The sequence below is a fragment of the Dromiciops gliroides genome, chromosome 3, assembly GCF_019393635.1.
Source record: "Dromiciops gliroides isolate mDroGli1 chromosome 3, mDroGli1.pri, whole genome shotgun sequence".
NCBI classification, from domain to species: domain Eukaryota; kingdom Metazoa; phylum Chordata; class Mammalia; order Microbiotheria; family Microbiotheriidae; genus Dromiciops; species Dromiciops gliroides.
Window position 1 is genome coordinate 227,540,114 of NC_057863.1, and position 16,651 is coordinate 227,556,764.

Consider the following 16,651-nt stretch of genomic DNA (forward strand, 5'->3'; position numbering starts at 1 on the left):
CCTAGTCATGACATCACCTCCTCATATCAAGGTTCTCTTTGAGAATGAAGGACAAAGAACAAACAAAACCCATCCCTCCTAATGTGACCCTAAGGCAGCGTGAGCTCTTCTAGTTGTCCTATTGCATGCTGATTCACATCGAGTTTGCGACTCACTAAAACCCCAAGATCTTATTTCACACCAACTATCATGACTCCCCTACCTTCAAGGTCAAACAATAACCTTCATTCAGGCCCATGTTTCTTACAGTCATTTTTTATTATGCTACATAATGCCTTATTATTCTATTCATTAGCTGAAATCAGTACTGACTATATGGGAGGGAATGAAGACAACCATAGCTGTGGCTTATAATGAAATAAAAAGCACATAATTCTACATTTTAATACAATTAACCAACAATGTTGAAACTGGGAGCCTTCTGAGTGTGCAGATAAGTCTGTTAAGGCACATTTATGAAGTACCTACAATGTGCCAAGTACTATGCTGGGTAAATTACAAATATTACAGACAACACCAACTTGCATCCTAAAATCCAGTAACGGGGGGAAAAGCAGCAGCCGCAGCAGCAGCTTCCAAATTAATATACAACAACAGGCTAAGAGATCAAAGGAGACTTGATCCAATGTAGAGTCAGAGGGAACATCAGGGGCCCAATTTATACAGAAGGGCTAGAAGATTTCTAAGAGATCAGCTAATAAACTGTTCCCCCACTTTACAAAGGAGGTTTCTTAAACCCCTCTCCTTGCAGACAGACTCAAAACCATAACCTTTCAAAGGATCATCTCAACAGATGGCTTTTTTAGACAACATTATACAACACACAGGCATGTATATGTATACATATATGTGTAAGTGTACAACATAATTCTCTGTAAATGTAAATAGAGAAATATGTAAAACTATTGATATTTCAAAATATAACATATCTAAACATTACATACAGAAAAAATCTATAGATTTAAAATATTTCATTATATTTCTATTAATGTCTAGCAACGTACTACATTTTATTTAACAAGTGTTAAAAAATAAAGTATGTTTAGATATTTAAAATAGATATCTTTATGTGTATATATACGTGTGTACATATATAAATACACACATACATATATGTATATATACATATATATATACACACACATACATATATAAATTATCTCTACTGGGATAAAACAAAGTATATATTTTGCTGGCTATCTTCAGCACAATTTATCTACACCAAAGATGCATATCAACCCAAATCCTTGCAAATATCAAGTCCCAAGATGAAACTACCAGTAGGGACCACTTTAACAGCAGCAATAATAATAACTGGCATTTACACCTCTGGTTTCCTTAAGACTCGACTCAAGCACACCTTCAGCAAGAGGCCCTTTCTGCTCCACTCAGCTGCTAATGCTTTCTTTCCCAAGGTTAACTTTCTCTCTCTCTCTCTCTCTCTCTCTCTCTCTCTCTCTCTCTGTGTGTGTGTGTGTGTGTGTGTGTGTGTGTGTGTGAGAGAGAGAGAGAGAGAGAGAGAGAGAGAGAGAGAGATGTGCCTAATAAATGCTGATTGGTTGCTTTACTTTGCTGTTCTACACCTTACAAAGCATTTATCACAAAATACATCTCATTTGACCTTCAGAAAGAAGTTAAGTATTGTAGGTATTTTGGTTTGGAACTGTGATTTCATGGGTGCATAAAGCTCCTTTGGCTAATGCAGAGGTGAAATAAACTCATCAGAATTACAGAGGCACTATATGTTACCGGTGGGACTTGAACAACAACAGATCTTCATGATTCTAATTCCAGTTCTAGTGCTCTTTCCAGTAAAACACACTGACTTCAGCCAAATGACCCATCCAAAGACTTTACTGATCTAAAATAACAATCCTAAGATCCAGCAACAACAAGCACACTATAAAAATGCTTGATTTAAAAAAGAAGATAAAATCAAGGTAGTCACATTTTAGTTCAGAAATCAAATATTTTCATAGGAAAGGGGATTTTATGCTAAAAAAAATCAGCTTCAATGGGAGAATTATACATCATAAGAATTAAAAAATAGGGGCAGCTAGGTGGCGCAGTAGATAGAGCACCAGCCCTAGAGTCAGGAGTACCTGAGTTTAAATCCGGCCTCAGAGACTTAACACTTACTAGCTGTGTGACCCTGGGCAAGTCATTTAACCCCAATTGCCTCACTAAAAAAAAAAAAAATTAAAAAAAATAATTTAAAAATAGGACAAAGCAGAAATATTGGACAAATACCTATAATTCCATATTGAGGACACCTATTCAATCCATTTAGTAAGATAGAGTCAGAAGGGGCACAAATCTTTTTCTGTAATTTTTTGTTTAGATTGAACCTGAGACCAATAAAGAGAATTCCTCAGTGAGGAAACTCTCTTGTCTAATGTAGTCTGATACCTGCTTAGCAACTTAATCTTTTTTTCTTTTTGGGGGAGCAATGAGGGTTAAATAAGTGACTTGCCCAGGGTTACACAGCTAGCAAGTGTCAAGTATCTGAAGTCGGATTTGAACTTAGGTCCTCCTGAATCCAGGGCCTGTGCTTTATCCACTGCGCCAACCTAGCTGCCCCCATAGCAACTTAATCTTGGTTAAGTTATTTGACAGTTATTTGCCTAGAGCCAGAGAGCAGCAGGTAAAAGGTGTGACAAAATCAGGTCCTTGTGACTTTTAAGAGCAGCTCTCTAATCACAAGGTAAGATGCTTCCATCTTCCACACATTGGAAGCAAATGATTTGGCATAAGGCAGCTGTGTGATGCAGTGGGGGGAGGAATCTGTCTTCTCAAATGGATCTCAGAAATTCTGCAATAAAACTTACAATGGAAACCTATATTCACATTAGATTTATCAAATCACCAACTGCCACAACCTACTTAGCACCCAAAAAGCATGAGACTATTTTCTAGCCATTATCTATTAAACATTGTCAAGTTTTACATAATCTGTAACACCTGGAAAACTGGACTTGATGGTAAATTTTCTAACTTATACCCAGAATTAGATTTAAATCCTGAATCTCTCCAAGGGACTATCACAGTGCCCAAAATAAAAAATTTGGACAGAACACTGGTCATTAATGAAATTTTATTTTATTTTTTTTGTGGGGCAATGGGGGTTAAGTGACTTGCCCAGGGTCACACAGCTAGTAAGTGTCAAGTGTCTGAGGCCAGATTTGAACTCAGGTACTCCTGAATCCAGGGCCAGTGCTTTATCCACTGAGCCACCTAGCCGCCCCCAATGAAATTTTAAAAATAAACTGTTAACTCAATAAATGGGAGGCATGACAAACATGTCACAATGATTCAGGATGACTAATTTTAAATGTATTTCAAGTTCTTTGCTTCTCTCTACAAACATATTTTTTTAAGTATTTGTTGATTTTAAAATGTCAGAATTTTCATCAAGATAACTTGTGCAAGATACAACTCTAATCTATTCCTCTGACTTGTTTCTAGAAAATAACTTCTGAAATTAAATAATTAAACTACTCTGGTAATAATTCAAGGCCTGCAAACTGCAGAAGTGTCATAGCTATTCAGCCATGCTAAAGGCAGCATGGTAATCATGGGGTGGGGGGCGGGGGGCAGTGGAGGAAGAAGTGTTGAGTCAAAGAAAAAAAATTTATAACATGAAAACAGCTCTTCTACTGTCCTCTTTTTTGTGTCTCCCCACTGCCCCTGCTTTATTAATATTCCTTTGTATGATGAGGAGGAGGGTTAGAGAAAAATTAGAAAATAGGTGCTTTCCAAAAGCCATATGAAATATCTATTAGATATTAAAACTACTAAAATCCAAAAGGCAGATGTTGTCTGAGCAGTCAATCAACAAGGATCCTACAGCTGGCATGCATTTAATATGATAGAGTGTCACTCCAACTGGGCTACATAAACCTTATGTAACCTACAGCTGTTAATGCCGGTGTGTGATATATGGTTATTGTTAGCATCTTTCATTAGACCAGCTTTTTCTGTGCCCTATTTTCACATTTCTACAAATGAAGAGTGCCTCTGATCAAATGCTTTCATTTTATAAGGAAATATAGCTATTCTTTCAAAGTGTATCACAACAGTAAGCTCATATAATTTTTTTCTTTCCCTATCGAGATATCTACAGAACTCATTTCACAACAATCTAGGAAACTACAAAAATTTACCCCAACCTGACCTATTTTGAAAGGGAAAGAATTATAGTCACCACAAAAACAAATCCATCCTAAATCCTTATTTTGTTTCGAATGAAATACTTAGGTAGAATACTTGTATCTAATTATTTAATAAATCTTAAGCATAACAATCAACCTAACATTCAATTAAATTGCTAACAGAATACAATTTTGCAACCCATTCTTTTCATTTGTTTTTTCTCTTTCATCTTTCAGCTAGAATAAGCAGCAAGCATGGACTCCTACTCATAGAAACAAGCCAGTTACATACATACCTAAGCACTCCAATTTACATCTGCAGCAAATCTTGACTATTTAAGAAATGGTATCCATTGTACATATAAAAAAGAAAATGTCATTTAACACAGCGGGCAAAGAAATTTCATTCACTTAGAAATATGTCTAAAATATGACTTGAAATGTTTCTTTTATCAGAACATAAAAGGAAAAAATACATGTGTATTTTTTTAAATTAAATGACCTCAAACTGTCATTAGGCAGATTTTCACATAGAAGAAACGAAACAGAACCCAACAGCTATAATACAAAACGAAAGGCAATCATTAAGAATTACAGTGATTTGATTTTCTCATTATCATTTTTGTTAAAAAGCCTGCTTGCACAAAGCTCTGGATTCATACAAACAATATTTTCTAAATTAATTCTCATGCACACCTTTCATTTAAATAATTTTCCATTCTGATGTGGCTGCTGACTCACCATTCTTTCAATATTCACATTCAGGGCTCCAACAGTCAAAATGCCTATTTCTTACTGCTAATAGTAAAAAAGAAAAAGAAAGGAAAGGAAAGGGAAGGGAAAAGGTCTTCATCTGATGCTGGCGTTCTTTACCCAGTCTGAGGGGGAGCCTAATCTGCAGGGAAGCTAGCTCTGCAGAAATCTATTTCACACTGTGCAATGCTGAAAAATACCAGAGCTAGAGCAGTCACATAAGTGAAGCTAACAGCACTATAGATTTCAGCCCAGAAAACAGTTTCAAAAGGCACTGCCTTCTAGTTCCAGTGTACATTTTGCCAACTATGAAAACAAAAGGTGCCAAAAATGGTTGGCACCCCCCTCTTTCTCCAGAATCAACACTTCCACCTGCATCATTTTTCATTTTCAGAAACCTCAGGCAGAACAATAAACAAGGAACATGGTTGCAAATCACCCCACATCATAGCCACTGTAATGTGGTGTGGCAGTTTTTGAAGGGAACAACTGACAGGAAGCCTTTACTTAAGGACAGGAGAACAAAAGAAGAATTAGTTACGATGGCAAAACAGCGAAGAAATGCCGAGTGGTGATTAAACCTCGTTTCCCATTTACAGCCCCAATCCTTTGAAAGTAAAACGCGTGAGCTCCTTACCTGCTCCTCACCTCTGTGTCTACTGAATCCAAGAGCTCAGCATGCTTGCAAACACAGCAGTGAGTTGCAGGACCTCACAGAATGGATTTTGTTTCAGCCTCTGTATCTCATTGACTGTAACACAGAGGATTTTCAAAGCCATGCCTCCCTCACAACAGCTGGCTTGTTTTTGCTTGCTACCACATGATTGACAAGTTCATGCAAGCTCTGTCAACTTTAACCTTGATGACTGAAGGCTCAGTTTGTATTCCATGTTACATCACTGAGAACTTCTGCCCTCGTGGAGAAAAGCTCCAAAGACTTCAAAGCTTAAATTGTCTTTTTAAACCCCAAATGGCTTGTGTGTCTTCCTTTTTATAATACAAAAGGGAAAATTATATTTTAAATTCTAACTGCACCAATTCTAGAAGAGTATACATAGTTTACCATCCTGTTATCAGCATCTAATAGGTATTTTTCACTTCGTATTAAAGCCAATTGGTGAAATTAAGTGTAAAAAAAGTGAAAATACTGAATAAGTGGGTCTTCTCAAATCTGTACCCTTGGGTGCATTATGAATCCAATCAAAAATATTTCTTTTGGGTAGGAGAGATTTCAAACTAGACATAATTAAAATAATTGTTGGATTGAATACCTAGTATGTGCCAAGTACTGAGCTAAGTGATGTAGGAGATATATGTTAAAAAATGACCTCTGACCAGTCAATTTAGAAATGATCCCTACATAGGAGCAGCTTCTAGAATTTTGCCAGCCCTGTGGCCAGCCGGCCTTCTCTTCTACTGGCTTCCCCTAAGGTCCTAAACCTTTGGACTTTTTGTTCATGATGCTTCCCACATTTTCTCCACCTCTCCATAAATTCCTTTAAAAATCTAAGTAAATAAGGAAATTCAATGCTGATGGGAATGAGAAAAGCAGGTAAATTCATCTACTGCTGGTAGAAATTACAAAATGGAAGTAATCTCTATGGAAAGCAATCTGGTGGTAAGCTACAAAAGTGACAAAAATTATCTTACCCTCTGAACCAATTATTTTACTAATAGACACAGTGTTGTGTAAAAGGGGGACAAAAGCTATCTGTTCCATAATATTTGTAGCAGCTTTATGTTTAATGGCAAACCCCCTGAAAATCCAAATATTTACAATAATTATTATTGCAAATAATAAACAAAATTTTACAACAATGAAGGAATGGTTGAATAAATTTTGGTATTTTAATGAATAGAATACTATATGTAGTTACCATCTCTCAATTCTCTGTCTCTAGACAGGCTTATCCCTCTGGCTCAGAATACACTCCCTCCTCACCTTAGCCTTCTTGAAATCTCTTATTCCCTTCAAGACTTGGCTCATAATCATCTTTCCTAATGCCCCACCCCCAGCCAGCAATTGTTAGAGCTTTCGCCCTCACCAAATAACTTTGTATATGTTTTACATTTCGCTATCTGTGCACATGTCTCAGTTCCTTGAAGGAAAAACTGTTTTACTTCTGTATCCCTATTGCCAGGAACAGCAGCAAACATATATAGTAGGAGCTTTAAAAAGTTTACTCAATTTAACTAAGTGGAATATGAAGAAATCTGAAAAAAACTCTAAGAAATAATACAAAGTGGGGGAAAAGACCCAGAGCCAGAAAGTATACTATTTCATCCACAAAAACTGCTTAGATGAATATTGTTCTTCTCAGAACTCACTGTCCATTGTTATTGAACTTTCCATTTTTTTATATCTTAGTTTCCAAAATAGAACTTAAACTTTAAAGGCAGGGATGCCTTCTTTCATTTGTGTCCCTCTTAGAGCCTAGAATTAGTTGGAGTTACAAATTCATGATTATTATGAAATGGAAAAGCCTTTATTAATCTGAAGCAGCAAGGTAGCCTGAGGAAGAGACAGGAGGTTATCATACGCCAGATGAGTCAACCTTGTCCACCATAATGGAGCCAGTCCAGCATCCTGAACCCAAGAGCTTTGGCTCATAACAATGTTCCCTCAATCCACCACACCGGCTTCCAGCCTAACCATTGCAATCATCATTGAGAAGAGAAAACATTGTACAGGAGGAGCTGACTTTCCTCATCACCACCAGCAATAGCAAGTGAACCACTGAGACCAATAGAAAGACAAGGACAAAAACTTGGGAATGATATTACTCTTCCCTCTCCCCTTGGTCCCACCCTGATGACTAATCCAGCTTCCAGACCAGCCTTCACATCCACCATCTGCCAATCAACTACCACTCACAGGAAAGACAAAGTAGCCTATCTAAACTAGAAAAATACCCTGAGGGAGAGACAAGAGGCAGCATATGCCAGTCAAGGGAAGCCACTCTGCCAACCTTGACCACCATCTTCCATCAGACTTTTCCAAAGACATCTCAGGACCCTGAACCCAAGAGCCTGGGGAATAGCAATGATTCTAGCACAGTGCCTGCATCCATCACCTTGGGAAGTAATTTCTCTCAAGATGCATCTCATGATTAAAACAAATGGTCCTGCAGTTGCTATTGAAGACCTAGAAAAGATTGTTCTTGCCACCAACGTCTTTGGTGCTGTCAAATAGTTCAACATCAGAATGTTCAACAATTTGCACAATAGCTCAAAATCAGATCTGATTTTATCAATGGAAATGACATGAAAGAAAAGCATATTAACTAGTTTTGCTGCTACATCGTCCATTCCATCTGATTTAAAGCTGAAGCCTTCATTGGAACATGAGCAAATTGGGAGTAATGATTATCTTATGTTTCCATGTGTAACCCAGAGTTTAGCATACTGCTTTGCCCATACTAAACTTCAATCATTTATTCATTTACTTATGTTCCAAGCATGTTGCTAGTTGCTGGGTAAACAAATAAAAAGAAGACGGTGGTCCCTGTTCTTAAAGAGCTTAAACTCTGAAAAAGATAGCACATTTAGGTCAAGGAGGAGTATTTTGGTGATGATGATTTGATTACTGTTCTGAGGCAAAGTAAGAAGTGGGAGACAGGTATGCATGACATCAAAACATTTGGAAGGTGAGGGAATACTGAAGTGGGTCTGAGAACCTGGAGAGCTGGGTCTCAGGTAGAGGCTAGAACACAGGAACATGGCACAATAAAAGCTGGGGGAGGTGGGGGAGGGGAAGGGGAGGAGGAGAGTGTGTCTGAATCCAGGCTCTATGTGCTGAATGCTCACCAATTAGAAGCCTTGTAGAAGCTTAAAGTGTCAAATAACAGGTGGTGGCTGGCACTCAGGAATATGGCAATATGAAGACAGGAAATTCATGCTAATAATGACTTCAAATGTTTTCAATAAGTTACATGCAAATTTGCTTTTTATTGCTAAATTGTTTTGATACTATTGAAAAAGCCTCATAAAAAAAGAACAAAATAATTATCATAAGAATAGCATAATTTATATGCTAATGGGAATTTTCCTTTAAGGCTTACAGGCAGCAGACTTTTCCAGTGGTTTTTGAACTGTTTTTGTGTCATGGGCACCTTTGGCAGGGTGGTGAAACCTATGGACCCCTAATCAGAAGAATGTTGTCAAACACAAAATAAATAAATGCCCCATAAGACTGTAAAGGAAAGCAAGTATATTAAAAATATTTATTAAAAATTGTATTTTTCAAAAGTTCATAGACCCTTGGTAAAGAATCCTTGCTCTAAAGGTTTTTCTGCATTTGGCGTACATAGTGCCTGGCACTCAATAATTGATGCAGTGTTATCACTCTGTAGGTAAAAAATAAACACCTTCAAGTATTAACGAGTACATACTTTGTGCAAGGCACTATTCAAGATACTCTAGGAAATAAAACGATTTAAAGACATGGTCCCCATCTTCAAGGTCTTTACAACCTTGTTGGAGAAAGACAAACAGGTGGGAAATTTCACCATATGAAACACAAATAAGTTTTATACATCATTATAAGAGATGAAACCAAGTAATGCAATAACTGTTTAAATGAAGGATAAGGACAGATATACTATAAGATGTCTGAAAAAGGAAATCCAACTTCCCTGCAAGCAAAATTGATCTGGAGGAAGAGAATCAGAAAACTGAGCCAGAAGAATCCTTAGCTGCTCGCTCTAAGCAGTAATCCTAAGAAAGTATCTCCCAGCCACCACCTGCACATTTTACCATTCCATTGTTGGACAGCTCTAGTAATCAGAAGGTTCTTTCTTATGAATATGCCCAAAGGACTCAAACTGTGTATATTCTTTGATCCAACACTACTAGGTTGATATCTCAAAGAGTTGAGTTTGTTTTTTTTTAATGGGGGTGGGGAGAAGGGGAAGCCTATTTGTATAAAAAATATTTCCAGCAGCTCTTTTCATGGTAGTAATTAGAAACAAGGGGGATGCCCATCAATTGGGGACTCAATGGACAAGTTGTGGTATATGATTGTAATGGAATATTATAGTGCTATAAGAAATGATAAGCAGGATGATTTCAGAAAAACCTGGAAAGACTTACATGAATTGATGCAAAGTGAAATGAGCAGAACCAGAACATTGTACGCAGTAACAATAATATTGTACGATAAGCTGCTAATGACTTAGCTATTCTTAGCAATATAATGTTCCAAGATAATTTCAAAGGACTCATCATGAAAAATGCTATTCACCGCCTGTGAGGAAATGGGGGTTGGGCTCCTCTCAGTTGCATTAAAGGTCTACCTCTCCTCCTCCCACCCCCAGCCAACAAAATCACATGATTCAGGGAAACCCTAGGTTGGTCATGTGGGGGAGGAGTTGAAGAGTTATCCTTGTGTCGCCTCCCCCATTGGCTACACTGCAGTCCAATTGGTTAGTTTTTGGCACCAGTTTTTGGCACTCAGATTGTAATCCTTGAGTAATTGGGGAAGAAGGGGAGGGGTCAGTTGCATTAAGAGATAAAAAGGCTTTCGAACCTCCATTTTGTTGCCCCATTCCACTAGAGAATGGCCTGTTCTCAGGAGAATGACAATAAAATATGTCTTTGACACACCATCAACGCTGAGTTCCAGAAGTTTTAGGAGTTCTATTTACTCACACTATGGATACAGTCTGAAAATGGATTGAAGCATACTATTTTTCACTTTATTTTTTTCATGTTTTTTTCCTTTTGTTATGTTTCTTCTTTCACAACAAGACTAATATGAAAATTGCATATATAAAACCTCTATCAAGCTGCTTACTGTCTTAGGGAGGGGGGAAGTAAGGAAGGAAGGGAGAAAATTTGGAACTTTTTTAATGAATGTTTAAAATTATCTTTATAAGTAATTGCAGAAAAAATTAAATACATTTTTAAAAAAGTTCTTATGCCAAAATCTGTCTCCTTTTAAAACTTATCTTCTTGTCCAAATTCTATTCTCTGTAATACATAGAACATATTTGTTCCCTCTCATATGACGTTTCAAACATCTTAAGACAACTATAATGTCTTTTCTAATCTCGATTTTCTCTTTTTAAAACTTGCTTAATTATTTTTTTTTTCTGGGGGGTTAGGCAATTGGGGTTAAGTGACTTGCCCAGGGTCACACAGCTAGTAATTGTTAAGTGTCTGAGGCTGGATTTGAACTCAGGTCCTCTTGAATCCAAGGCCAGTGCTCTATCCACTGAGCCACCTAGCTGGCTCTTGCTTCGTTATTTTTAAAATGTTACTCATTTTACCTGACTCCCAGGTCCTTGATAATTCTGATTGTCTACATCTAGATTGAAAGGCCAAGTATTTCAGATGTCAATTGAAGAATAATTTGGACAGAATTTAAACAATATTAATAATAATGAGCATTTACATAGTGCTTTAATGTTTGCAAAGCACTGTACATGTTATCTCAGTTGACTTTCATGACAATCCTGTGAGTTCGATGCTACTATTAACATCTTTATTTCACAGCTGAGGAAACTGAGGTTAATAAATTAAATGATTTTCCCAGGATCACATCTTTGTATAATCTGAGGTTGGATTTGAACTTGGGTCTTCCTGACTCCAATCCAGCACCTTTCTATTGTGTCACCTAGTTTGGTTACCTTAAAGATGGGTATGACTAGGCAAAGAGAAATTTTGAAGGAAGTACAGCAGAGAAGAGTGCTTAGTACAGTGGGACATAACATACACTCTTGAGGTCAAATTGAAAATCCAGCAAGTAGCAAAGTGTGACATTTGTTCAGAAGATCAGTGAATAAAACTGATTTGTATTTGCTTGGATTTCAGCTTTGAAAAGTATCTAAAATTTCCCTAGCCTTTTAATTATATTCTAGTAGCTAATTAGGTCAAATGAGTATAAGGAATTAATTGTGATTTGGGGTTTCTATGACCCCATCTTTGGCTTAAATTAGAAACCCTGGCGCATGCCTGTGCATGCTAACCTCACACTAGACACCTGCACGCCTACATGGGCCTGGCCAAATTATACTGTTGGGAAGCCCTGCCATGATGAGAAGCCTGGTGAAGACAAGTCAGGTGATCTTCGGCATCCAGAAGCTGGCCAGCTTGCATTTGTAGAACCGCTTGTTAGTCCTGTCAATCAGGGGTGCCAGCCAATTAGCTTGGGGCTGTGTGTGTTTGTGTGTGTGTGTGTGTGAGTGTGTGTGTGTGTGTGTGTGAGTGTGTGTGTGTGTGTGTGTGTATATGGATGGCCCTGTTTCCTGTGGGAGAGGGGGCTTCTGGGAGAGAGAAGGGAGGAGAGGGCTCTCTTGAAAATGGGAGAGAAGAAGAAAGATGCTGTTCTGGTGGTGAGTTTGTCTATCCCCTTTTTCATTGTCCCTAACTATATTAACTTCACCTGTGTTGTAGATTTGTTCCTATTAATAAAACCTGGGTTTTTTTTGTTTTTAAAGAGGCTATTAATCTCCTTTCTTACCCCAATATTATGGCAAGTCACCCAATTAACTCTCCCTATACTAAATTTGGCCTTAAATGAGATTTCCATTTAAAAACAAAAACAAAGAAAAATTCTTTACTCAACTCCAAAAATCTTCCCTGCACTAAAGTGGGATTTCAGAGTTTCACCGTGGCTTGGAGATGACCCTGGCAGAGTTCTCAAAGGATATGCCAGAGGAACGCCGGAGCTCTCTGGTGGATCTTACTAAGTAGAAAATGGAAGAAATAAAGAATATTTTCCTAATGAATATTAAATCAGATTACTTAATGTAAATATGTGTGTATATACATTTTCTAAGGTTAACTGATAGATATTTAAAATACAGTCATATTTCTTTTAAAATACATTTTAACCTTAAAGTAGACATGACTTCCATTTTTTGAGAGCTTAAAAATTTTCACTTGGGGCATTGTAAAAAAGATGGCTAGATTTATAGTTAGGAGAGATCTGGGTTTGAACATTACTTCAGATATTTCCTATGTGACCTTGGACAAATCACCTTAATCTACACATGCCTAAATTTCCTGATCTGTAAAGCAAGGGAAAAATACTATGCATATTGTAAAATAAATCCCTTATGAACTTCCTTTTGCAATTGTGCGCTCTCTCTCCCTCACACACACACACACACACACAATATATATGACATTAACAGACATTTTTCTTTCTTGTATTCATTTTGCATTACTATCAATCCCACCCCTCACACTCCTCCTCCACTATACCCTCTCCAGAAAAAAGCTCTCTCCTTTGTAACAAATACATATATCCAAGCAAAACAAATGTGTGAAATACACACACATAAGTATATGTATGTGTAGAGGGGTGTGGGTATACACACACACACATAGATAGATAATTCTGGAAATGTTATGTATCATTCTGTACCTATACTCCTTTGCCTCTCTGCCAGGAGATATGAGGTACACTACATCATCTGGTTTCTGGAGTCAGGATTAATCATTGCATTAATTTATGTTCTTAAGTGTTCCAAAGTTTCAGGAAGGGAGAAGGGGAGGGAAAAACAGAATTTAGAACTCAAAACTTTAAATTAAAATGTTAAAAAATTTTAAAAGAAAAAAAAGTATTCCACAGTTGTTTTCATTTATAATGTTAGCATCCTTCATTCTTGCTATATAATCAGATCACATCCTTTCCAACCAATATATCTTTAAGCCATTTCTCAAGCTATCATGCTTCCCCTCACTCCTCTCTCTGCCCTTGCAACCCCTTTCTCCCATTGATGAGTTCCTTACCACATAGCAGTAGTGTAGGAGCATGCTGACAAAATCCAAAGAGTGAAGCATGGATAGTCTGGGTTCTTCCTCTGAATGAAGGTTTGGCTTATACAGCTATGCTTCACTCTCATCATGCCTTTATAATACTACTATGTGTTGTCTTTCCTCTTTAGAATATAAGCTTCCTAAGGGCAGAGACTATCTTAATTTTTGCTTATCATATCTCTAGCACCTAGAACAGTGCCTGGCACATAGAAGATGTTTAATTGATGTTTGTTGACTTGGTAATATGTGGCAGCCTACCCAGATCCACCATGCTCTTCTCCACACTGCCCTTTGAGAAATCTTCCAGTATAACACTTTGGACAATGGGTTATTCTATAACTCACACTAATACAACATTGCCCAAAGATCACCATAATTTTAAAAGATAGACTTTTGTTTCAAGGAAAAGCATAAGATCATTAAAAGTACTATACATGTTTACAAAGGCAATACATTCCACTTCCTCATTCAATTCTGGCTTGATTTCATTGTCCATATACAATGTCTATCCAAGATTAGGTACTGTTCCTATCTGATACATCTCAGATACACACAAATAAGTGCATATTATACTTTGAACAGGTGTGTGTGTGTGTGTGTGTGTGTGTCTGTGTCTGTGTCTGTGTGTTGTGTCTGTGTGTGTGTAACTACGAGTGAGGAACCTCCTTTTTCCAATCCAGTTCAGCAACTATTCTCCAAATTTTGGTCTCATAGAATTGCCTGGTGCCATGAGAGGCTAAGTGATTTCCTCGGAGTCCCAGAGCCAATATTTATCAGGAATGGGACTTGTACCTGGTCTTTCTGTCTCTAAGGTCAACCTCTATCCAATATGCCATGCTGTCTTGCTTTGAGAGACTTGGAACTCCACAATGTTCTGAGGCTGGATGCAATCTGTACAATAACATTTGTCATCAGAAAAACCTCATAATCTCTAAGAATCTACTACTATTTGCATTCTGAAGTATACACCACCCAGGATGGGAAGTGGCATCTGCCTTCCTGTTTTATGCCCCATTTGAAATTAATAATCAGAGGGTTGAACAAAGTTATCCCTATGGTTATATCTGTTAAAGAATTTTGTGTGATTGTGTAATATATCAGCTTCTTTTAATATATCAACTAGGAAAATACCTAGTTGGTAGCAGTTTACTTTACTGGATCAAATGCTCCCCGCCCCCCATATTCAACCAACAACAAACACAGTGGAAGCTTGTATTTTTTATACCAATCTGTCAACTATAACTGTAGAGATATCTTGCCCAAATAAATAATGATAAATAAAGGGAAATTTGCTTCCAAGTGAATTCCAAATTCACTATCTGTTGCACTTACCTCTGTAAGGCCTGACAGTATCTAAGTGGCTAACAAAAGCACACCGCAAACTTCTTGGTTTTGTTTTTTTTTTTAAATGTCAAGAGCATCCACAGAGGGGTTGATTTTGGTGAGAAGGGGTACCTTTTCAATGATCAGGGATAATGTCAAGGGATTTTAAGGTAAAGAGGTGAGAAGCAGGTGCTGATGGCAAATAGCTTCAGTTTCTTAATTAAAGATGAGTTCTGAGGGTGGGGGAAGGGAATGCTGTGGGAGATTTGGAAGAAAAAGTGTGGAGCAAGGACTGTGATGAATAGGATAGAAAATGCATTAAGGAGAAATAAAATGATTGCCTAAATGCAGTGAGGGGCCAACTGAAATTAGTTAACAAATCTGTACATGATTTCCTCTACCTCTGGTTCAGCAGTATATGAATAAGAAACAAAGAGTTAAATTATAGGAGTAATTTTGGGTAAAGGTTTGACAAAGTGTCAATGGGGTAAAGAATCAAGAGAAAGGGATTTTCAAGTGAAAAAAATTGTGTAGACACTACCCCTTACTAATGAAATATAAAGTAGAACTGATCTGTTTCACTAAGGAGTTAAGACTTAAGGGAGAAGAGGATATCTGTAAAGAAAGAAATAAGCATGGTATGTGGGGACCAGGAAAAGAGCCAGAGAGCCTAGTTACCAAAGTACCCCAACTATCTGGGAATGAGACAATGTAGGCCTGAATCAGAGTGGTAGCAGTGGAGATAGCAAGGACAAATCTGATATGCATTATGAAAGAACAAATAATTGAAAATATAGTTGCTTTTCCTAAGCGATGCCTGAGTTTCATGAACAACACCCACTAACATCTTGTTATTATTCAGTCATTTTTCAGTCATGTCAGACTTTTTGTGACCACATTTGTGTTTTCTTGGCAAAGATACTGAAGTGGTTTGCCATTTCCTTCTCTAGCTCATTTTCCAATGAGGAAACTGAGGCAAACTGGGTTAAGTGATTTACCCAGGGTCACATAGCTAGTAAGTGTCTGAAGCCAGATTTGAACTCATGAAGATGAGTCTTCCTGATTCCAAGCCTATTGTTTGCTCCATTTAGCCACCTAGCTGCTCTTAGAGGCTTCTTAGGATCTTACAAAAGTAAAGAGAGGAGGGGACTGAACTTGGAGTCAGGAGACATGTATTCAAATTTAACCACAAATATGGAGTCCAAACACCTCAGATGCTTGCTAGCTATGTGATCACAGATAAATTACTAAGCCTTTCAGAGCCATATTTTCCTCATTTGTAAGATGAGGATAATGATATTTACCTAACCTAATCGGGTTTCTATTAGAAAGGTACTTTTCAAACCTTAAATCACTACAAATATGTGAGTTATTCATACTATCATCTATCACCAGGAAGCTCCTTCCTGATGAAGTTGTGCTATAAACTATTATAGCAGGCCAAGTTGATTAAAGAGTGGAGGACTGCACTGGGAGGCCGGGAAAATGAGTTTGCCCTAGATACTTAGTACATGAGTCACCTGGGGACAAATCATTTAACATACCTCAGTCTCAGTCTCCCTTTTGGTAAAATGAGGACAATAATAGTGGCTACTTCACAGGGTTGTTTTATGGATCATATGGGATGACACATAACAAAAGCACTTTGAAAACCATAA

General features: G+C 37.5%; 1 protein-coding gene across 4 annotated transcripts in view; it reads right to left on the bottom strand.

The window, feature by feature from the left end:
- The window catches only part of SHROOM2 (shroom family member 2), a 244,564-nt gene that overhangs the window by 46,503 nt on the left and 181,410 nt on the right, over positions 1-16,651 (bottom strand). The window contains exon 1 of one of the 4 annotated variants that reach the window (XM_043992675.1): positions 5,542-5,559. The exons of the other annotated variants lie outside the window; for them this stretch is intronic. The gene's annotated coding sequence lies outside the window, so the exon portion shown is untranslated. Of the gene's footprint in view, positions 1-5,541; positions 5,560-16,651 lie in introns of those variants that run through there. 4 annotated transcript variants of the gene reach the window in all.